Source organism: Sitodiplosis mosellana, unplaced genomic scaffold, assembly GCF_009176505.1.
Source record: "Sitodiplosis mosellana isolate CC-2019 unplaced genomic scaffold, AAFC_SMos_1.0 Smas_scaffold_4, whole genome shotgun sequence".
NCBI lineage: Eukaryota > Metazoa > Arthropoda > Insecta > Diptera > Cecidomyiidae > Sitodiplosis > Sitodiplosis mosellana.
Window position 1 is genome coordinate 433,362 of NW_022595247.1, and position 24,478 is coordinate 457,839.

At 36.2% G+C, this 24,478-nt stretch overlaps 1 protein-coding gene across 2 annotated transcripts in view; it reads left to right on the top strand.

Annotated features, from left to right (window-relative positions):
- LOC129566641 (monocarboxylate transporter 10) overlaps positions 1-24,478 on the top strand; it is a 68,557-nt gene that overhangs the window by 12,783 nt on the left and 31,296 nt on the right. The window lies entirely within an intron of this gene.

Genomic DNA, 24,478 nt, shown 5'->3' on the forward strand with positions numbered 1-24,478 from the left:
TATTACGATATCTTGATAAAAAAAAATCGTGAGCACAGCTATAAACGCAACAAATGCCGAGCGCTCGACAAAAAAAAATATTGTGAAAACTCTTGATGTGGATGACAATATGTTTATAAAATATTCTGACATTTTCCCGGGCTTTTGTTCCGTTTTGTTCTCGAACGTGTGCTGTCACTTGTTATAATGACACACCACTTTTTTGCTGCTCTGCTCGCTATTCAGCTTTTGGGAAAGTAAAACTCGCACTCCGTTTCCCTCGGTGAGTGAGGTGAAAAAACGGTAACAAAATAGACGAAGTTACATACAGTGCTTTATGATTTCGGTTCGACATTGCACAAATTGAGCGAAATGGCCCAGCACTTGAGGTTTTTTTGCACATGTTCCTTTTTCGTTGCATTTAATATGTAGAATTAAATCAGTTGGCACTGTTGATTTTTTACTTCCAATTTAAACGCTTTAAATGGCCGTTTTTCTGTTATTGTATTGAGTGGAACGACCAATTTTAAGGTACCCAGATTCACAATTCATGCGCTGCTAAAAACGACGAGATAAATTGTGCACAGTGAGCACTTGTGAAAATTTCAAATTGAATTGCGAATTCAGAATTTGCGATGTGTTTTGATATGCAAGACTAGCAGCTGAAGGCACCAACAAAAACCCAAATTGAATGAAGTGATTACATCTCAGTGATTTTCTTAAATGTTTCGCTACTGTTATTTGAATTGTGTTATATTCAAAGTACGGTCGAACAATAACGTTCTCTCCCTCATTCATAACTCGCCCTCGTTGATTTCTCCCGAGAATTCGGCTAGCGATAAGAGATAAATTCGGAGTTACGAAGTGAAGTAGATATTTCGTAAAGTATTCAAACGACGATTAAATTGAAGACGGGAAATAGTGTTGTTATACATTTAGTAGAAAGATTTAAATAGCATTTCCTGTAGTCTTCTCATTCTAGTCGCTTTGCAACGAACTTTTGCACAAGCAACTAAAAATATAATTTATTCATTTATCTTCGCTGGTCATTTTTTTTTTCGAACACTATCTTCGTCTACTTACAACAAGGGAAAACTGCCATTTTTTCTGGTTGAGCAAATGGATTTGTTGAAAGGAACGAAGAAAATTGAGAAAAAAAACTAGGACGCTATTCTTTCATCATAATAATAAATAAATAAGATCATTCATTATTATTTGAGTCGTGTCTTGGATATAATTCGTCTTAAAAAAAGTATTTTCAAAGAAACAAGAAAAAAAACGAAACAATAAGAGAAAAACTGAACTGAACTGAAGAGAATATAAATAAATTAAACAAGCCGTGCCGCAGTCGCACTTTGTTGCTTCTCCACAATTTTGCAATTGCATTGGCACCAGTGCCGTGCTCAGTGAATAAAATCTTCTTTTAATATGATTATTCATATTGTTGTATGCTTCATTCTCGTCATCATCGCGGTTATATTTCTCGTATTTTTAGTCTCTTCTTCGTTCACAATCTTCGTGCATCCAAGCGCATAAATAACGAATTCTCCGCTCTTTTTTTTTAAGGCGAAAAGGATAACTCCCTGATTTTGGTTGAAAATTCAATAATAAAAACAATAAGCCGAAAAAAGCCAGCCAACCTCGTTGCACACGCATCTGGCAATTGTGCAAAAACCGTTTTACTGTTTGCCCTAGCTTCATGTTACGCTACTTTATGCAACAACATTATTGTATCACAAAAAATTCCTAGCGATGGCTTTTTAATGCCATTTTCATGTACACATTTGTATATATATTATTTTGTATACTTACTATACTTCTTATTCAGGGTAAGATTTGGTTCGAAGCTCTTAAGTTGTTTATGCATTGTTTTTTTGACGCCATTCGCTGCCTTCGCATTTGATTCCTCTAAGTGTTTGCGATATATGTGTTAGATAAGTTGCAAGTGTGTGTGTATGTGTGTGTTAGCTTCAATTGCGTTTTCGCTTCAATTTCGGTGTGGTTTCCTAATGTTCTCGTTTTGATTAAACATCAGATACATTCATTTTTCCCTTGTTTTGCATTTACTTATTTCGCATTCGGTCGTTTTTTACGCGTTCACTCGCTCACTTGCTCGTTCGCTCTCGTCTCGGTTTGCCTGCAGAAAAACCAACCAATGAGTATATAGCATCACCATTGCTATCATTTCTTTCGTCTTAAATTTCAACTTTTATTCGTCTTATTGTATATGTTATCCTTATTTTTTTGTCTCTGCTCTTCCTTCTGCATGGTGGAGATCTATTCAAACTGCTATTTTCCGCGCATCACATCGCATTTTCTCTTGCCCTAGTTATCGCATCGTTTTCTCAACACGCACACACACAATCCATTTTACGGAACGCATAAATTCCGTCATATAATGCGGAATCTCTTTTTCATGACGACGAGCAACATCATCAGCAGCAGGAACAACAACAGAGATAGACGAATTATTGAAGTGAAAAAAGCACAAATAATAATAACAATAAAAAAAAGAAGAAGAAAAAAGAGGAAGAGAGAAAAAGGAATGTGTGAAACATTGTGGCAGAATGGAGAATGGAAATCGACGACTTTATTTTAAACGCGTATATTTTTATTAAAATTCAAGTGAAGATTTTCGGCCATGGTTGACTGGCTCACATAAACAAACATCAATATTGTGTGCGTTAATAAAAAACGCGCTCACTTTTTTCCCACTGGCTCAATCCAATTTTAAATGCTCTAATCCATTTTCCTCACGGGTGTTTGTTGCACGTGCGAAAATGAATGATTTCGACATCTAATTGCTGCCAACGAACTTGAACGCTTCGCAATAAAGCAACACAGTAATACCTTTCTTCGACAAATTGACCCACAAAGTAGCATCAACGCGAAACAAGTTGGGCTTGAGGAAACAATCCATCGTAAAAAACGAACAGCCTCAAAAAATTGACTCGTTGATGAACAGTGTTTGGTCAAAGATAATTAATTATCTAGATAAGATAAAAGATAAATATAAGATAAGATAATAATCTTATCTAGATTAATTTTAGAAAATCTTATCTTTCTCTTTTTTTTTACACGTTATCTTACCTTTTTGAAGATAAATTGAGATAATTCTAAAATTGATCAATCAAAAGATTCATAGGGTGAGAAAGAATTGCCATTGGATAAAAAACGAAAAAAAAATTGCAAGAAAAAACGTTCAGAAATTGAAAAAAAAAAACAGAAAATCAATTTTATTTCGTGCATTTTGAGAATAAACAACGCAAAAAATATCGAAAGATATATTTTTTGAGATTTTTACGCAATTTTTTTTAGTTTTTTTCTTTAGAAAAAACAACCAAGAATTATCTCATTTTTTATCTGAAGATAATTGAAGATAATCTTATCTTTATCTAGATTAAAACACAAAAATTAGATGTCATCTGGTTTTTATCTAGATAAAATTCATTTATCTAAATTAAACACTGTTGATGAATACTTAACAAGTTTTGACAAAATGTTTCGAAAAACGAAAAGCGTCGAAGAAAAAAGAGCCAAGTGTTATATGGTGGGTCACGCTCATGCGAGCAGTCCTCGGGGAGCTGTCGAAACAGGCAAATTAAGCACGTGAGTGCGTATAATGGCAACAGAACGTACAATTTCCGACACGAACACTAATGGACATGGACACTTATAACTCATAAACGCATCGTTCATCAAAATACTAGCACGAAACAAATGAGTACTTACGCACACACACAATGACATAATCAACAACAAAAAAATCCAATTTCCTCTCCTCGTAACGTATTTCATTATCAGTACCAATTCTTGCTACTGCTGGCGAAATGAAAGAAGAAAAAAATGAACAGACAAACGAAGGCATCGAAACAATAGTCACCAATCAATTGTACGTGCTAACACAGACCAAACAAATTAAAACGCAACGTTCAACATACTTTCAGAGGGGGTCTTTTACTTCTTTCTTAATTTTTTTTTCTGGTCAAACATAATGTACTTAATTCATAACAAAAAGTAACATCGTTAACGGTTTGCTTTGTCGAAAAATGAATTAAAAATGTCATTGAGCGAACAAACGAACACATGAAATGTGAAAGAAACAAAAAATTTCGTTGGCTCCACATTCCACATTCGGATTCGGCTTACTACTTTTAGTCGTTTTTATTGTATCTAATGGAAATGGATCCATAATAAGTAGAACAATACGTGCAGCAAAAGTTGGCATCAATCATAAATTAAGTACAGCATCCCAAAGAAAAAAAAGAGAATAGAAACAATTTTCGAAAGATACACACGCACACCAGATACACAATAGAAAACGATTATTTGGCGTCTAAATGAATGGACAACTGGAAAAAAATGACCTCATAACATATCGAATTTAATGAGCGATGCGATGAAATCAAAGAATCAATGCCAAGAAAATGAATTAGATAAGAATCGGTAAAATAGAATACACACATACACATTCCATTCAACAATAAAAAGCAATGCTACAAAACATTACGTTTTGTCAGTCTCGAACGAATTTGCGTTCACGTTTTATTTCAGGTTCACTTGGTATTGTTATTACAAGCGATCTCACATCGTTTCCCGCATGAACGAACGCTTCGACAAAAATACACACAAGCGCTCACGCAAAACGATGCACGAGCGTCTCTCGCTTCATTTTATCTTTATTGTATTCTCATCATTTCTCGGCTTTTAGCGTTAATTTCGGAAATTTAATCAAAGCTTCTACGACACATTAATATTTATTAGGGCCAAAAACTTGCCGGCAGCTCTCTGTCTCTCTCTCTCTCTCTCTCTCTCTCTCTCTTTCGTGCAGCGATACAGAGAGAGGAAGAGTGAGCGAGACGGAAACGGAGTAAGAGAATGTGTCAGCCAAAGTATAATAATATAATACAGTAATTATTTCTCAAAATTAATGGCCACCAAATAGTCTCAAGTCATGCGTGTCCAAATCAACCGAGACCAAAATAAATTGATTATATTTCCTGGTTGTTGGTGTGCCGTGACGGCTTTTGATGGGCAATATTCGGTAAAGCTGACACTGTGACCATCTTGCTTGAGCACGTCTCTCTCTCACTCAATCTCCTCTTCTCTTTCTCACTCTGAGTGTGTGACTCTGTCTATCTCGCTCTGCCATTCGTTGAAACATAGCTTGCACCAAATCTCAGATCAATTCATTTATTCACTTAAAAGCATACCATGGTCTAAAAATCTAAATGCATGCTCATTGAACTGGCCAAAATAACCACAAGCAAGCACTTGAACAGTAAGCACAGCATCAACAACAATGTAATTACTCGGAATTATCAATTTTCTGGACAAATTGTCTCATCTCTCTCTTTCTCTTCCGTTCATCCGTCTCCATCTGATCCAGAGCCAATGAGATTGAGAGACAACTCAACACAATTTAATTGAAATTTGGACGACAAAAGATCAAACTTACATCGACTATATCGCTCGTTTCGTCTGTGTTTTATTCCGAATTAATCTTGTGTGTGGTTGGAATTAAATGTCGAACTGAATTACTGTTAAAAGAATTGGGCTACTTTACAAAGCAAAAGGAAGATGAAAAAAGAAAAACTAAGAGCATCGCAACGACAAAGTGAGCAAAACTGTGTGCGTATGCTTTTGTATCCGCTTGGGGTCATCATTTCAGTCCCTTGAAACGACAATCTCTCTCGAACGTATAAACACGTGCGAGCGCATTCGCGCCCACGCTCGACAAAACCCATCTCGGCGAACGAGTCAAAAATCAAGGCATTCAAGCGAATCGAAAATCTGGTGTACGTGATTGTGTATCGATTGATAAAATCAACTGGATAATGATAACCGCTTTGGGTTAACGCACATCACTCGGACCCAATCTTTAAGAAATCCATAGATTTATATGTGACATTCGTGCACCACATTCACTTGTTGGTTATATTTAGGCTTCATTTCAGATATGGCCTTCTTCTTGCTCGTTTCAGCCCAAATTTCTTGCTTCTCCCCATGGAAAACAGATTTGATTTGCTCAAGAGTAAATGAGATTGGCATGTTATTTTTATGAGCGTCAACCATGTATATATAAATACATTGGATTGACATTGCCTTACGGGCAGTTTACGCTAATCAATGTTTTTGTGTCGTGTGTTGTTCGCATGCTTGTTGACATACAAGACACGAGCGAAGAAAATAAAATTCACAAATTCAGATTGGATATTCATATAGGTATATGATCGTATGACCTCTGCCTTGTCAAACGATCTAAATATTCCATTTGTTAGCAGGTTAATGTTCCATGAGCTTGAGCTTAAGCGACTGCTCCTCTGTGATTTCGGCGAAACTCAAATAAAGTCACGTCATCAGCAGATAAGAACAAATATAGCAGGAACTTTGGAGCCGAAAAAAAATCCGCAAATCTTTTCTGCAATTCAAATATAAAATGGGAAAAAGTAAATATGTTGCTGTCAAAAGTGGAATACTTGGAAATTATATTGGAATATAAACAAGCAACGAAAATAATATTTGCAAGTAAATGCAAAGCGGATTTTTCTGCCGCATTTCCCAATCTTCAACATTTTATACAAGGCGTATTTGTTTTAGTTTCATCTTACGTCGATTCGCTTTTGAATATTTACATTTTTGAGTGATGAACAGAGTTAAAAATCAATACTAAGCAGATGGGAGAAATGCAAGAGCGACGAAAAATCGGTTGTTTCATGTGTTACACACGGTTTCTATTTGTGCTTGTTATTCGTCTATTCAACGTCGTAGCAAAACTCAACGAATTTATGTAAATCTATTTCAATGAAAGCAAACGCCAGAAGAAAAAAACATTAAGAGGATGGTGCTGACAGAAACGAATGGTGGCAATTTCCAAACAGCAAAGTATTTTATTCGCTGAAGTAAACATGAACTAGCAGCGTCCTATTATTCGGAAACTGTACACTCAAACACGGAACAAACGCAAAAAAAACACTGCACTGTTCAGTGTTCATTGTATATATTTAAATTTGAGTTCGTCGGGTGGCATGGGAAGTTAGTATGAAGATAAAATTCCAGAAAATTGTTCATGATTGCGAAAAGTCTTTATGAAATTCAAAGCGAATGCATGCACGTAACGCATTCGTCTTATTAGTTTAAGAATATAAAGTAATAGTTTAATGGGTGTCTTATTTGGCTCTTTATCAAAAGTCTTGCGATCTCATTTTTTATTCAATATTCAGATAACATACGGAAATTGGCATACGCAAGCATAAAGGAAGCAGCTCATTTGATATCATGATGTGCGTGCTTGTGTGACGCAATTTCAATGCTCACAATCTGATCAGGTGTACTCCCAAGGTGTACAGTATGATGAAGTAGTTGTAAAACTCATGCACGGAATCACAAAATGAATGACGCACTTTGAAATGAAAAATTCAATCATTTGCAAATGAGATAGAGTGTGTACTGTGTACAAGAGCGAGAAAAACCAGAGAAAAGAATGATGGAAGTTTAATATCAATTTTCAAAGTGATCACAGTGCAAAAATCTTCGGGTGACATATTTCATCTGATGATGTTGAACAATCGGACCAATGCCATGTTGAAAAGACGCGTGACAAAATATGCATAATCCATTTAACTTGATACGGATTCGAGCGGAATGATTTGATTGCATATGTGGCACAGACATTCATCACACCCATAAATCATACTTGTGCATGGGTAATTTGAGCAATCACAAGGAAAGAGCATGCCATTCCGAACCAAACAACATACGTATTTGTGTTGAATGTCTTGATGAATTTGCGGCGCACAAAACAATTCACCTAATAATTCTTTTTCTTCTCTGTTATGAACGCTTAGGCACACGCGCCGATGCCACACTGATTTGATTCGCTCGCGTTCAACAAATGGGTAGAATATTTAACAAGTGACAGAAACGCGAGGATTTAATCGGGCCCGAAAATGACTTCACCTGAACTATAAGAAATAGGAGTGGAATAGTTTGTTCCCAACTATTTTTTTTACCTATCCGTGATTTTGATAGTGATTAATATAAAAACGAACAGACAATTCAATGGTTTGGAGCGAAAATGTAATACAGAAAAGTTGAGCGGAAAAATGTCAAATGAAAAGGGATAGATATATACTAGTTTACTATATATATAGTAAACTGTATAGTAAACTATAGTGAACTAGTATATATCTATCCCTTTTCATTTGACATTTTTCCGCTCAACTTTTCTGTATTACATTTTCGCTCCAAACCATTCAATTAATAGGATAACTAGCGCGGTCGACAGTTGGAAAACAAAGGAAACCTTGTGGAATACAAATAGAAGCACCCATTGTGTGTGAAAGCGATTTTATCGATGTACGTTAACGGAAATATTCACTGTAATCAAAAAAATCCAATTAGTTTAATGGAATTCATTCATACGAAAACTCAAGTATTCTCGCCTTAGCTAAAGAAGCTAAGGAAAAATTGCTACTGTCAACTGCTTTCCTCCAAATTGCTTGACTTTTTTTCCATTTTAAATTCCATTTATTTTTTTAGATCTGAAAGCGGCATAAAATATCATCAGAAAATTCTACGAGCGCGAAATATCGTGAGAGAAAAAGAAGCAAAGTTGTTGAATGTTATATTGCAACTTTTGTGCGAAGTAATATTGAAAATGATGTGTTTTTTCCACCGTGGCCTGCAGAGAAGTGATATATTCTCGCCGTTGCCAGCTACCTATCACATACGTGTGCAGACACCGTCCGAGAGAGGTGTAGGTATATGGATTGAGAATATGCAACGAAACTACCTTACAGTCTTCTCTCTTTTGCTTGGCCATTTGAATGATTTATGGGTCAGCGCGTTTCTTTTACGCACGCCGTTCACAAAGTAGTGAAACTTGTATCTTGAGAAATATCCACGCCCATCGATTTCACTTTGAAATTACAATTAGACATTGAAATAATGCATCGGCCGTAAGCGTTTGCTCGCCGTACATTTGATTCACTCTCTCGCTCTGATTGCCCGTCGCAAATATAATAAACAACTTAATTGATGTTGCTTGAAATAGTCAATTTCAGTTTAGCACCGAGTTTTGAACGGAACGATTAATCAACAATCAAATGAGAAGGTTCTTTTCTGTCGTTGTTGTTGTTGTCATCGTTGCTCGATAGTCGTCTCATTGACGGTTTTCTATTTATGTTTTTTTCTCATTCGTCGCTCGAACAAATTAAAGCAGTTAAAACTAGTGCCAGACTTTGAACTAGGGAGTTCAAAACAATTTGGCGAAACGATTTTCCCGAACTATTTGGAGTGCATATGGTTGCCATTAATTACATTTGCTTGACAATTATTGTGTACTCTTTTTTCGCAGAGATTTTGTTCTCTTTGCCAGCAATAGATCAACAGTCGTGCACTGAAACACACACATCATTTGCTCGTTTACTCTATCTCGCTCGTTCTCACTCTCTGTGTAACCCAATTAAAGTGCATTTTGATTTGATGGCATTCGCTTTCGTTCAGCATTTATTTTCACAGGATTTTCATTGGATGCACTGTGCACCACAACAAACATACAACGATACCAGCGATAATAAATTTGAAATGTGCTCTTTTCTCGCGACATTATCTTTGTAGTCATTCGCTTGACTGTACCCATAACTTACATTTCACCGGCCACAGAGAGCAAAGCGAAGCAAAGCAAAGCAAATGAAATGAAATGCACACACTTTGTGGAAAAATCGCTCGTTTTTTTTCCCGCTTGACACTTATACGTATTGCAAATATATGTAGTCGACTGCAAGGCGAAAATGACACCACAACTGCAAAATGAAGAGGAAAAAAGACGAAAGGAAGAAAAAAACGAGAGAGAGTGAACGCGTTGTAGTTATTTATATTCATTCGAATGATTCTTTTGATCTGTTTGTAGATCAATCTTTGTTACTCTCTCCCTCTGCTCGCTGTGCATGAATTACGAAGAACATATGTTTTCCACAGCGCTCCCCAATGTGTCAGTGCATTTGTACGAATTAAAATTTTGCACCGTGTAAAAAATGGTCTTTCCGTTTTGTTGAGGCAAAGCAGTAGCAACAGCAGCAGCAGAAAAAATGGATATGCATTCAGTTGAGAAGAAATTCACTTTCAATGTGTAGTAGTTATGAAGCTGTTTTATCCAATTTATACCCGGCGCCACATTCTCTTCAGGAAACAAAAGTTTGAACGCCACAGCAATACAAAAGTTCAGCAGTTTCGGAAACAGCAGTAAAAACACATGGATTCGACTTCGTTTTTGAAGCACGTGAATAGGTTGCGTGCGATTAAAACGTTGTGAATGGTTTGTTCTTTTCTGTCGTCGTTGGAAGATTCTTAACCCGTAGAACAATCGCATTTACCATGAATTTGGAATCATAAGAAGCTTAGGCCATTTTATTTTCATGTAAAAAAAGAAACCATAATCGACGGTAAATGGGAAAGAAAATAAGAGAAAGCCATTTATACCACGAAACGATGAAATGGCGGCCAATTTGCTGTCTTTTATCAAAATTTCGGTCAAATGACTATTCGAATATATTCGGGTTTTTTCCAACTATGTATATCATTTCAGATTGCCATAAAAAATACACCTAATTTCAATTCATTGTTATTTTATATGGTGTATGCAAAATGAAATGAAATTTTCGAATAAAAGAGCGAAAAAAAGAAGCAATTGGCAAACGTATGCCAAGAATTTTGGCCCAAGATTTCGGGAGGGAGGTAAAGACGTCATAAATGAAAAAAAAAGAAACTTTAATATTTATTGAATTTATGACAACGAGCCACGGCAAAGATGATGATAGCGACGACGCACTTGCATACCCCAACTGCAACGGCAGCAAAAGCATCGGTGGTGATGACGATGGCATTGGCGCGGCGCATACATAACAACAAATGATTATGACTATTATCATAAAAATCCCATATGGCATGTAAATTTATTGCCATGCTTTATAGCCCAGTGTTCCGAAGTGAATGTATTCTTATTGTTATCGCTTTGGCTTTATTCGTTTCTATAATATGCCGTACTTAATTCGGGCCATGCTTTTTTTTTCTCATCTTCATTCGTTTTTCGTTCTCGCTCATCTCTTTTTTTTCTGTCGTTGCAGTGTCATTGTTGTTGTGCAGAATGATGCGAAAGAAGAAAAAAATACACAAAGCGAAGTTCAAAGTTTTAGTTCAACCATTTTTTGTGTTGTATTCAGAGCGTCTCCCTCTCTGGACGCGTAATTTCATTTTTTTTTCCTCTTTATTGTTTCAAAAGCTCATTCATTGGGCAAACTAACAAAGGACACGAGCTAAACAGGCGAAAAAAGAAAGCTTGTTATCATTATGTTGAACGAAGAGTGTATTTAAGGGTAAAAATGCAGATTAATACCGGATATGGGGCCGAAACGTGGTTTGTGTGTTAATGTTCGCAAATAGTTCGTTCGCACAAGAAAACATATGGAACGAGTAGCCACAACATTCAACACTTCCCACGTACCCAGAGCTCGATAAAGCGTATGCTATACGCCGTATGTGGTATGGCGTCTCTGTGTGTATGTGAATATTCGTGTCGAAAAAAAGACGATCAAATGCTATCACACACGAAAATGAAACGTAAAATATAAAATGAAGTCAGTAGACCTAGACCGAAAATGAAAATCCAATAGCAAAATGTGAATATCCGGTTAGAGATAAAATAGATGCAAACTTCTGCCGGTGACGACGATATTCGCATTGAAAAAGCAACTGGCTAACGACACCCTAACCACCCACGACCAAAGAACAACAACCAAAAAAATGAACTGTTAATTCAATGAAAATAATACAACACTACAACCAAATGTTGAGAGAAAAATCCATGGAAATATGTTTATACACACAAAGAAAGAGTAGAGTGAGAAAAAAAGAAGAAAATTGAAAACAAAAAAAAATCTGCTTCTGTATAGAGTCGACGATAGAATCGAGGGAGAAGTCGACGAAAAAAAAATTGTTGAACAAAACTGCTAATGACATTGCTTGTGTTTGCGTTTCTCTTGCTCTGTTGTAGTGAGAAGATTTTTCCTCTCATTCTTCTTCTCTCTCTCTCGCTGTTCCTTTTCTCTCATTGATGCTTCTTCGCCATTTTTGGACCGAAGTTTTATGATCTATTTACGACTTACACATTATTTTTTTTTTTCTGCTGTTCGTTCGTCTCCATCTTTTTGTTCTCAATTTTTCTCGTTAGTCGCGTTTCATTCCCTTTGTCGTGTTGTCCTATCTCTAAGTTTTCAGCTAATTTATTTTTTGCTGTTTGTATGGTGCGAGTCACGTTTTATTTGCCAGCGTTGTTTTTTTTCTCTCCCTCTCTCTCTCTCTCTCTCTCTCTCTCTCTCTCTCTTGTTTTTATTGCATCGTCTCGCGATGTGAAAATCTGGAATTATCGCTGGGAGCTGATTAAATCTGTTGTGTATGTGTTTTTCTTTCTCTCTTTCCATTTTATGTGTGTGTTTCATGTCTTTTTTTTGCACAAAATTGAATCCATTGATATGGTAAGCATATTGACTCTATTTGGGGCTGCAAGGTGGTGGTGTGAGCGATGAGATTTCAATCAAATTACCGCATTGTTGGAATGCTTGGAATAATTTAATTGACAATCTGTGGTTGAAAGCATTTTAATTATTTTGTGGGCAAAAGTGAATAATCTCGATTTTGTGACATTACAATTTTTTCCCACATTCAGTCAAACCCGCCGCTGGCTTAAAGTGAAACACCATTTGTTTTACCCGATCAATTTATTTAAATTATTGCGTGATTCAGGACAGTTTTCCACACACACATACATCAAGAGCCATATGGACACCCGCGACCGTATGAAAAAAATTCGTAAAAGAACCGAAGAGATTCTATATATAAATCTCTGATCAAACTAAATAAATCATATGCGCTCAATTTCACCGCATTCTGTGTGCGCATTTCCATTTAAATCAATTCGTTTTGTGGAAATGGCATAAATCTGTCCAACGCAGAAAAGCCAAAGATTCCATTTCAAATACACACAGTTTCACTGCATTGAATGGACAAACCATGGTGTGGTAGCAGCCACACGGGCTAATAACTCGTCTCATTCGACCAATTTTATCATTTTCATGTCCAAAAACTAACCTGAATTAGTTCGTTGAAATATATAATAAACGTAGTTCGATTTAAATTGTATTGTTATTTGAATTTAAATTTAAAATGTGAAACATCGAACGAACGTAATATTTAGCTAACCGATACGGTGCGGAGGAGTATGGGGTTAGTTTTTCCAGCAGGTTGTGGTTTTATTTAATTTAAGCATAAAATGTAACCTATTCAGCCGACATTAACAATTCACTATTGAATCCGGTCGGTGTCATATTTCAAGTTTGCTTTTGCGCAAGGTGTGTGTGTGTGAGTGTGTACGTGTGGGAAAATTCACTCTCATTTGTGACAGATTGGATATCATGAATTTTCATTCATTTTGTACAGCGGTAAATAGTATTTACTAAATACCGGCTGATGTACAATATGGGCTGTAATTGCCCTAGGTTCAAATAAAATGGAAATCGCATAAATGTTACAATGGATTTTCACGAGCTGTTCCTTTATTCCATTCTCAATTTCACAGACAGATCATAAACAAATTCAATTTTTCCACATCGCTCTCGAAATTGAATTATGGTCAAAAAACCACAATTACAAATAGCATCTACAGAGGCGTAAATTCCTATATTCATACAGCATAATTCTAATAATTTATTTTGTGAAATCAATAAATTGAATGTACATGATGGTCAGCATAAGAACATACATTGAATAACGCCGTTGTGAAATAGCTGCTGGTCAATCGGTAATCCCATGGTGATTTAATAAATTATAAAATATGCATGGAACTTATCGATCAACATTCAACATTCAACATCACAGCCAACCATTTTAAAATGCCTTTGAAATGCATATTATCACCATTGCATACTCCGTCTCTCGGTGTGCCGCGAAAATTGATAAATCATTGAATAAAAGCGTGAAAAAAAGTGATTGATAATTTCTTGTCGTAATCAATGGCAGGGGAAAAAAAAATAGGAAACACGTACGAACCAATTCAATATCGCAGAGTGTGTTTCACCGTCTGCATACCAAATAAGTAAAGTGATTGTTCTGCTGTATTTAATGATTTTCCATATGATAAATGTGTTCATTAGAGCCAGAGAACATCGTTTACATATCTGCAGACTCTCCATTAACACTGTCCATGTAGATAACGATGCACAGATACAAACACATGAGAAGAAAAAACCAGAGCAAAGAAATTCAATCGACATCATTAGCATATTCTTCAAATTTACTCTGTCTCGCTTCGAGCTTCTCTTTGTATACCAATTAATGAGTAATCGTTTGCTCATTGCAATTTTCTATGGACGATTCGATTTACGCCCAAAGGATGATAACTTTTAATATCAACGATAGCCTATATAGCTATGGCTTGCTTATGAATATGAAACAGAATATGCATAACATATGCACATCGAATAGTAGAGCAACAACAACAGCAACATTGAGCAAGAATTTTACTTTGATGTCGATTTAATGAAGTTTCCAAGTCATCGAGTGATTGCAGCCCATTTAGATTGATGATCGGCGAACATTGTTCACTTTTGCATTTGCATTTCGAATGCATTTTCTCTGCAACACAGTGCGGTAGTGTATTACACAGTTCGTAGTAAATTGCACATCGACCGACACCCATCGATGACGACGATGATGAATTGAATTCGTGCTCTGAAGGATTTAGCTAGCGGAAATACCGTAATTAATAAAGATATAAATCATTTTCATTATTCAGACGCACATTAATTTTAATTGAATTTTAATTGAAATGCGAATTCCTCAATCAAACCAGAACCATCAATGTAATTAAAATTGCATCAAACTAACTCGTTTGTATTGCAACCCATTGAATCGACTTGTTCTAAATGAACGTGATGGGGATGGTGAGCTGTTGAATTGACTGAACTTTGCTACACAGACATCATCAATGCTTTGAATTGATTTCCGACGAATTTCCATTTCATCCACATGCAACACATTGGGTGGAAGCTTCAAGTGACGCCAAATAATATCGTATTTATTGATAAGACGTTACATATATGAATCACCATTATCCGCACTTCCACTGAATTTGCCGCAATAACACGGTATTACAACGGCTTAAAGTGAGTGAAATCGAATCGATGAATGTGGAAAACGAGAGAGCAGGAGAACGAAAGGCGAGAGAACGAGTTCAATTCGAGAGCGAAAGCGAGAGCAAGGATCATATTAACGAATTTACTTAATGATATGAGTCTTTGTTCCGATCAAAACCATACAACTCACGCATATCTTCTTTGCTGGCTGGGCCGATGACGGCTACTCATAAAACATAATTATCCTCATTCACTGGAGTGTTTGGCATTTGATCGATTCAAACCAATTAGCTAATAAACATAGCTGTTGCCCATTGAAACAATCTACACAACATTGTCTGATAGTCTGAAAAGGCTAAGTGACAAGCGATACCAAATTCTACTGTTCTACTAAATGAACAATGAGCATTGCCTTTTCTCGACTAGTGAAGGAAGCCAAACATTTCAACACAGTGAAGCCAACCTAGTAAATAACTTTAATACTATAACAACGGTTAATTTCGGCTCTACGACTTTTTCTTGGGTTCTTGTTATCGCGTCAACAGCAAAATGAATTTAAAAAAAAATCCCCAAACCCAAAACAAAAAGAGCAACCACATTTTCGAAAAACAAAAAAATAAAGTTACACGTAAAATAGAGAGAAAAAACCGAAAAAAATCTTGTATCCGAAAAAGAAAAAAACCTAATGGGATTCAATGTGACTGCCGGCAAAGAGAAAGTTTGTCATTATTCGATGGAGAAGGTATCAGGTGTGATGTGATCGCATTTAAGACACCAAATGTGCGAATATTTCATGCTGGATTTCAAGCGATACACATTACACAAACTGTTTTGTGAACTTTTGTCAAAGTTTGGGGCATTTTTCTCGCATCATTGAATCGAGATGTGTATGAGCCGAAAGTTCGAACTAGGTTTTCGAGTGTGAAAAACCCATTTGTTATGGCTTCAAGTGTCGCCTACACGAAAATCGACCAGTACATTGAACTTGGTGAACACATACCAAACGGGAAGAAAAAAAGAAAAAAAACAATACAAATTAGAACCATTCATATGGTTGAGTGTTTAAATGCCCTGAATTATCTCGCCACCCTCAATTGTTTGTGTTTAAGCCTCGAAACCAAAATTGTGCGCACCTAACATGAATATGTGTGTGTGTGTGTGTATTTGTTTGCGATTCTGTTTTGTATACGGCCGAGTTTATTCAATAATCAAGATGAATGCTAAATAAAGACTACAAGCCATTCGTGATTGTACTCATACACAACCTTTTAGATTTGAATAAAGTTTTACCTTTCCAAGTATAAATTACCTTTTGCATGCTCTAATAGCGGCCGACCAACGCAAAACCACATGCAACATGAGGCCGTTAGTGTACACAGGAAATTCGTTAAGCATGAAAATTGTGCCAAAATTTTGCGTAAATTGAGCGAGTTAAGCGGTTTCATTGACCGAATTGTGCTCCTTAGGACGAGAAGCAATGTATCCTGTTTCAAAACCTTTTTGTTCTTTCCCTCATTTTATCTCCCTCTCCCTCTCTATCTTTCGACTAATAAGCAATATATCTCTAATCAGAAGAGGTTTTCGAAACGTGCCCTTATATTGTTCCAGATTCCTACCGTAATGCTACCGAGTCCTTACTCTCTAGGTAAAATACTAAATTATGTTGAAGTACGAGAGATTTTATTCCAGGTTTGACTTCAAAGTAACCTGTACGAAATTCAATTCAATTAAACATCAAATAAATGTTTCATTATCAATATCATACAGCATAAAAAGAGGAAGACAGCATACACACAAAGAACTAAAGCACGAATTTTGGATTTTAAAAAGAGAGAGAGAGAGAGAGAGAGAGAGAGAGAGAGAGAGAGAGACGTGAACCACACGTAATGGAATTTCTTATGTGATTGTAAATTTCAATGTTACCATCGCATTGTACGTGTTTTACATGCGCGAATTGCGGTGAATTGAAGAAAGCACATACACACGCGCGCGTCAAAGTCTCAAGAAAAAAAAATGGATTATGTCAACACGAATTGAGAATGTATCGCGTATAAAATTAGTAAAACATTGAATTTATTACAATTGATGGCATACTGAATGTTGAATGAAATGCAAACGCAGAGGAAAAAAAGATTTGAATAAAACATTCTCAATACGCGACATCGACGACAACAAACGCAGCTCAAATAAAAGAAAAGAAGGTGCTGTCTCTTCTCACTCTGTCATTCAATTGTCGTAACTGTGCTATTTCAGTTGTTATTACCCTCATTTAATTTTATTGGTTACAAATAACACAAAATCCAATAACATGTCTTCAGCCATTGCCGATCGGGCAAAGCTAAAGCGTGCAATGCGTAATGCATTACTTATTCAGTGTCGAAAGACAGAATGAATGAGCAGAACATGCGAGAGAAGTGAGCAACAGCAACAACGACAACAAGCGGCGACAGCGGCAGCAACAACGTGAGAAATGAACGCACATTTATCGCTTTACGGTTAAATCCAATAAAATATTCGATTGAAGTAATAAAATCATTGATTGTAGTGAGAAGAAGTGAGAATACGAGTGCGAAGAAGAAAGAAGAGGAGTGATTGAGTGAGAGAAATGTGCAAGAGAGAGGGAGAAGGAATGCGAATAAAGACGCATAATGATAAAAGCGGCTCTAAAAGAGAGAACGCGCATCTTTTTCTCTTCTCTTCGCAATTGTGCACAGGAAATGTAAGCGGATCTTTGCTGCGTCAAGACAAAAAAAAGAATGTGTGTTCGATATTTTTTAATGAGAAAATTATTCAATAACGGCGCCAACGGAACGAACAATTCTCCAATTGATTCAATGGACATATCATGCGCGTATGCTGTTCATCTCGAAATAAATGAGCCGAGAATATAAGCAATGGCAATGCCAATCTCCACACAATTAATTAAATTATTTACATACAAACGTCTCTTGGGGTTTGCTTTTGTTGTTTTTTTTCTTCTTAACACTCTTTCATTCGTTACATGTTCACGACGGTGGAAAACAAAAAAGTGACGAATAAAAACGATGTTTTCGGTGAGTTATTGTTGGTTTTTTGTTGTTCAGATTTACTTTGAGAACAGCATCGATAAAAATTTCAACAATTAGCAAAATGTTGCATGTTTTTCCATTCTATGAACCCATTCATTTCAAGTGACTGACCGTAAATTTCCAGTTGACTTTTGTGTACCGGTCGCCCGTTTTTTTCGCCTGTCACACGGATATTTTATTCGGCACGGGACAACAACACAACCGCCCTCGACCAATCAAACAATATAAAATGTACGTGTAATTCCGAAAATAAATATGACAAACAGTACTGGGTGCCACCTTTTTTTCCATGCAATCATTTGCAATTAATTAACTGGTGCGATTATGCTCTTTTTTTTCGGGACAAAAAGAAACAACAACAAAAAATTTAAATAGCTAATGACCCATTTGCAATTTCCCAATTAAAATGCAACATCCCATGACGGGCACAAGTAAGCGGTGCCACTCGACGAGCCAACAGTTAATCGAGCAATTCGCATCATTCTCATTCATTTCAATTTTTTGTCCATTATTTTAAATGAATAGTGGCTCACTTTGGAGTCTTTTTTTCTCTCCATTTGCTGAAACTAGCGCAGAAGAAAATGCAGAAAATAGAGTGAGTGCGTTTTAAAATACACAATAAACTAATGTAAAATGCATAGCAATGTTTCATTTTGCAAAATTTGAAATTATTGCTCCGAGTATATAAATTACTGAGCTAAAGACGAAAATACCAAGACGATTTCTCTATAGATTTTTGCAAGTGAGTGTAAATTGTGTAACGAATGGAAGAAGTCTATTTAAAACGAAACGAGACGTGACGACGATACGATACGATAAAATCAGTTTCGTTTACATTAAAAACACTTGAATGTTTTTCACGCATGTGAAATGCTGAATACGAGTGTTTCACTAATTAAAATAGATGTACAGAGGCGACAGTAGCATCTAAAGCGAACCGAATCATTTTCAATCCATGTACTCGGTATATATCGCCCCATTTTTCCGTGCGACAGGAATTTTTTCGACGGCAAGCGGACGAGATTCAACTAGTGCAAGAACCATTTTATGTTCGCCAGACACATCAGCCGAAAATTTAAATACCCATCGAGCAAGTGATATAGACGCAGCAACCAAAACAGCATCGTTGAGCGTAAAGAAAACAGCAAATTACAATAAGTCCACATGTGAGCGTGCGAATGCGTAAATTTAACGAAATATTCAAATGATAGAGGATGAAAAACCCAGGCACCAAAGTAATTGACTATAAAGTAATTTAGTCGCTACAATGTGTACAGAAACGGAGCCTCTCGAGTAAGTGTGTGTGTGTGTGTCTAGATCGCATGTTATGCGAATCGTGTATCACACTAATTTTTGCTATCGCACACTGAAAATGTGCGTCAATTCATTACGAAGTTTTTGCTGACGGTGGTTATGTGCAAACGCTTTGCACAGCCCAATATGTTTAGCACTTTTTAAAATACACAACCGTCATAATCATAAAGGAAACGCTTGCATGGGATTTCACTCAACAACAACGACGACGACAACAACGATTTGTACGAAAGTGTCATGGAATATTATACGTGCCGACAGATTGAGATAATTACAACGCTTTTTGAAGTTTTCTCCAAATGCCATCAAACATTGACTATTATGCCTTCTTCCATGGAATATACAGCCCCATTTTATTTATTAATTGAATCATTTTTGTGACGAAGTTCTATTTTCTGTGTGTTTTGGTCGACGGGAAAAATACTTGACGGGCTCATGCCCATGGGCCAAATAACCCACTGAGTTCCAAAACTTTTCCATCCATTCATTCAAAAAAAGCAGTCACCCAAAACATAAACTTGATTCCAAGTATTTTTTGCACCGAAGTTGGCTGCCAAAAATCGCTCGCAAATTTTACGTTTATTTTAGAGTTTAGGCAAATGTATTGTTTGTTCAAATGTATTGTTTGCTTCGATTTCAACATCTTCGACGAAATCAACTGAAAATCGAAAGTACAACGTCACGATAGAAATCCGATTTTCCACGGAACTTAGCTACGATTTTCATCTTCAATGCAAGTGAACAATAAAACAAAAACCTATTTGCTCGGTATCCAAAAATTTAATAACACATCCTACGCACACAGCAATGGAGTTTTATGTGTGTTTCTCGTTTTCGGTGGTTAAATATCGTCGGATTAAACCGTTTTCCCGTTGTGCTACTGGTTGATGATTGTAATAAATTTTTATGAAATCCATTTCATTTATTTTTTGGCTTTTTTTCTTCTCAATTCGATGAAAACATTTGCCCAAACATTTTGTTAACAGAACTGAGCTCATATAAAATGTCAATAGCACGGGAAAAATTAAAATTATGAATTCAATAGAGTCATGACACTTAATGACTCGGAACACAAGCACTCACAACAACGGAAAATGATACAAATTGAATTATTCGAAGCCCAAACGTGATTCGACTGTGTTAATTTATGAAATATTTTAGCGGTGCTGGTGTTATTCATAATTAATACTAATAATTATTGCAATAATTATTTATTTTGCGACGTGTGCCAAAGAACAGTTTTTTTTTTCGTTTAACATTTGATATTTAAACAACCGAAAATCATCGTGCTGTTGAAAAAGCTAAAAAAAAAATCATTTATTGTGTTTTAAACAGTTCGAACAGTATTTATGAGTTGGTAGAATTCGATACAATCCCAAAATATACTGTTAAATGAATTATTCATTGACAAAATTACTTCATTAAAATTTCCGCTCATTAGTTGTTCAAAATCAATTCTGAATGCTCATTATTATCAATAAATATAGATATGCTATTCGATTTGCAATCAACCATTTATTACATGAATATTAAATATTTGTTTGAAAGCAAATATATTTCGTCTCGATTAACACTGAATCACTGTCGCTTCAGTTGGGTTTTTTCAGGCATGTTCAATGAAAAGGTAAATACGTTGAAGTTTCAGCCAGTAAAGTATTTCTTTTCAAAGAAATTTCGAACGAAGTTCCATTTAATTTGCAGTTTCTGTGAAAAAGCTGCAGCTAACCAGAACGAAAAAACGATTGAACAGAAAAAAATGAAGAAAAAACATCAATTGTCTCCATAGCAAACTTCATGAAATCAAATATGAGAAATGTGCTTTAAAGCGAATACGATGAATAGAAATGTGAAAACAGGAGACTTAATTGAAATGTTGCCCAATGTTCGTTGTGAATGCGAGTATAATCGAGCATTGGACCGATTCCAATCTGAAGCGACATTTTTTTTCAGCTCTGAGTTCTCCAGTTTAATTTTGTCGTTGCCATGATCACCATCTACGGTCTCTGTCCCCTTATTGCTCTCGCTATTTCGATATTTATTTGTGTCATTTTGTGCCGAGCAACTCAGAGACCAAGTTCAAAAGTGCATTGAAATAGTTTTCAATCATCTGGTGTGTTGTACCCTGAAAAAGAACTGGCCCGATGATACCATTTTTCAAGCGCACGAAAACTTACAATTTACGTGCTGATATTCCGTTTGCATTGTTTCTAACGACAGAAGTTGCAGCTTGCATTCAGAAAGTTCGAACGATTAAGTTCTTCTTTTGCCGGAAACTTTTGTCGATGGGTCTTGTTGTTTTTTTTTCTCTCTCGCTTGATGTCACTCCATCGAAAAATGAATTCCAATGAAAAATGTTTTGGAAAGTCATAAATAGGAGCGGTTGCAGGTTTGCCAAGACTACTGAATTATGCATCTTTGAAAAACGATTGACACGCTCACAAATAAAAAAGCAAAAACGTGAGTGTAAAACTTCATTAAATACTTTTTCGTCTCCATGGGAATTATGTGGTGTGACTTTGGAGCCAATAAATATGAAGATGTCGGTTCTTCGAACCGAAATAATAAAATAGTGAATTGTGGGGTGTTTCAGTTCAATTGGTCGTTGTCACAGGAGATGGTTGATAGAATGGTTGCCACAAAATGCTCGTGACCGTCACACGAAACATCATAATGCAAAAGTAATTTGATTCCTTTTGTCCGCTCTTTTTTGCATGTTCACCGATCCATTAGAATCTTGAATCATTCAAGCTGCTTATTTATTCATGGGATAAAAGTGAATATTCGTAGTGGTGTTCGTATGCGGTGGTTTTCCGTTTTTGTCCGCATCTCATTCAGATGCAGAATTACAATTTGTCGCACTCGTCGTCCCAAATGCCATACATTGTATTACTCATTGCACTCACAGCACCGTACGAAAACAAACACGTACGCATATTTTACAATGACATCGTGAATCACATAGAATGCTCTAAGTAAATTATGATTAAAATGAATTATTTGCTGTGTTAATGTGTGCGCTCCTTTTTTGGCTGCTGTTCACATGCTTCAGACCAGCCATCCCACTGACAATATGGACCGAATTGTCGGTCGTTGTTCCAACGCTTTAACTTTTAACCTCGGGCTTTTATTCAAATATGGCGAACTGACGCTTGGTCATATATGCAATTAGACGGAAAATACGAGGGAGATAACGATAAAAAACTTGAGTGCTGAAATTATGAACGAACGAAAAAGAAGCACACACACACACAACACGTGGAACGATAATGCCAAAAAGCGTTGTGGAAACATTTTAATTTTCAACCAACGTATGTGTCTGCGCTGTTTCAGCCGCTTTTTATGCAGTTGAAACATGGGTATGGCAGAGAAATAAGTATATCTCACGATTAAACAGTACTGAATATACGAGTTTAAGCTCAAGCTCAAGCAAAAATATAAGTATGTTCCATAGATACACCACTATGTCATAGCTGCATACACAGAGATATAAACAACACCGTTCAATTACAGTTCATTTGAAAACAACAAGCAAAAGGAAGAGATATCGTGACTTATTTTTGCCCATAAAATGTTAGGTAAAATTAACTGTTTAAACTGTAAATATATTTGTAACGTAGATACAGTTCTCGATATGTGTGCATTTTGAGTTAAATCCATTAACGCAAAATTTGTCGGAGGTTCAACCCTTCAAAAGATTTTCCTTAAATAAATATACAATTTTGTAAATCAGCTCATGTCTTGATATGTTGTGTTCAAGGATATTGTGCTAGGTTTAGTTTGATTCAAGTCTTCTGCCGTTGACGGTTTGAAAAGGGAAACGTGTTCATTGCTGAATTTCCAGATAATTCAGTAATACTGCAATTGCCACATAGCTTAACCATGTATAATTACTGGATGATGCTCTTTTCCACTCTGTGTGCAACTATACAAACCGTCGGATTGAGCGTACGAAGCACGTGTGAACATGAATTTGTTTTTGCCATAGATAAGCTGCATGCCATTTCACATACAATGCACATTCATACGCCATATAGACACAGTTTATAGTTTATTTTAAAGTTATGCTCGTTTTTGTCGGTTCCGATCAATTCATTCAAATTCTTTTGAATTGAATGCGTCGACTGTGTGTCGTCGCTTTTTTCTCTCTCTCTCTCTCTCTCACACACTTTTTTTGTCTCTCCATTCGAACGATGTTCAACGCACCATGCAGTTGAGAAAAAAATCAATCGCTATTTTTTCTATGAGTTTTGACAGTTTGGAGTCGATTTGGTTGCATTGTAATTACGTTCAATCATTTGAACGAGCTGGTTTGTTGCATCGCCTGCAGCACGAACACATTTAAATAACGGGATTTTTTCTGAAAGAAAAAAACTCCAGTTGTATAAACCATGCATTTTTCACATACATTCCTTTCTCTCTTCGGATTCAATTACAGACCGATGATTGACATTGTGCGACAGAAAAAAGAACGGTGCCCGGTACGGGAAAAAAACATGATGAAAAAATGTCGCAATGTTGGTTCAAATGTTTGTGCATGAATAATTTTCTATACAAAATTTGATATCGAATGTATCGATGCAAAAGGAATATTAAAAATGCCATACATTTTTTTCTATTCTGTTAGCATTGTCACCAATGCCTCTCGGATGTCACGATCAAGCCTTTGATCTCCCCACTCGCACACCCTTGAACAGGCGTTCACAAATCGATACGCAATGATTTATTTGTTGTGACAAACGATGAATAGGAAGAAATTCGTGCTCAAGCATCCAATGACAACTAAAAGTAGTAAAATACCAATGGAAACATATCTCACTCTCGCCCCACAACACAAAACAAAACTACATTTTTCAATGACAGCGTTTTTATTGTTTATGTGTTTTTTCCCCTAGCGTTGTTTTTGTTTCATCTCTGGAATGACACAAAAAA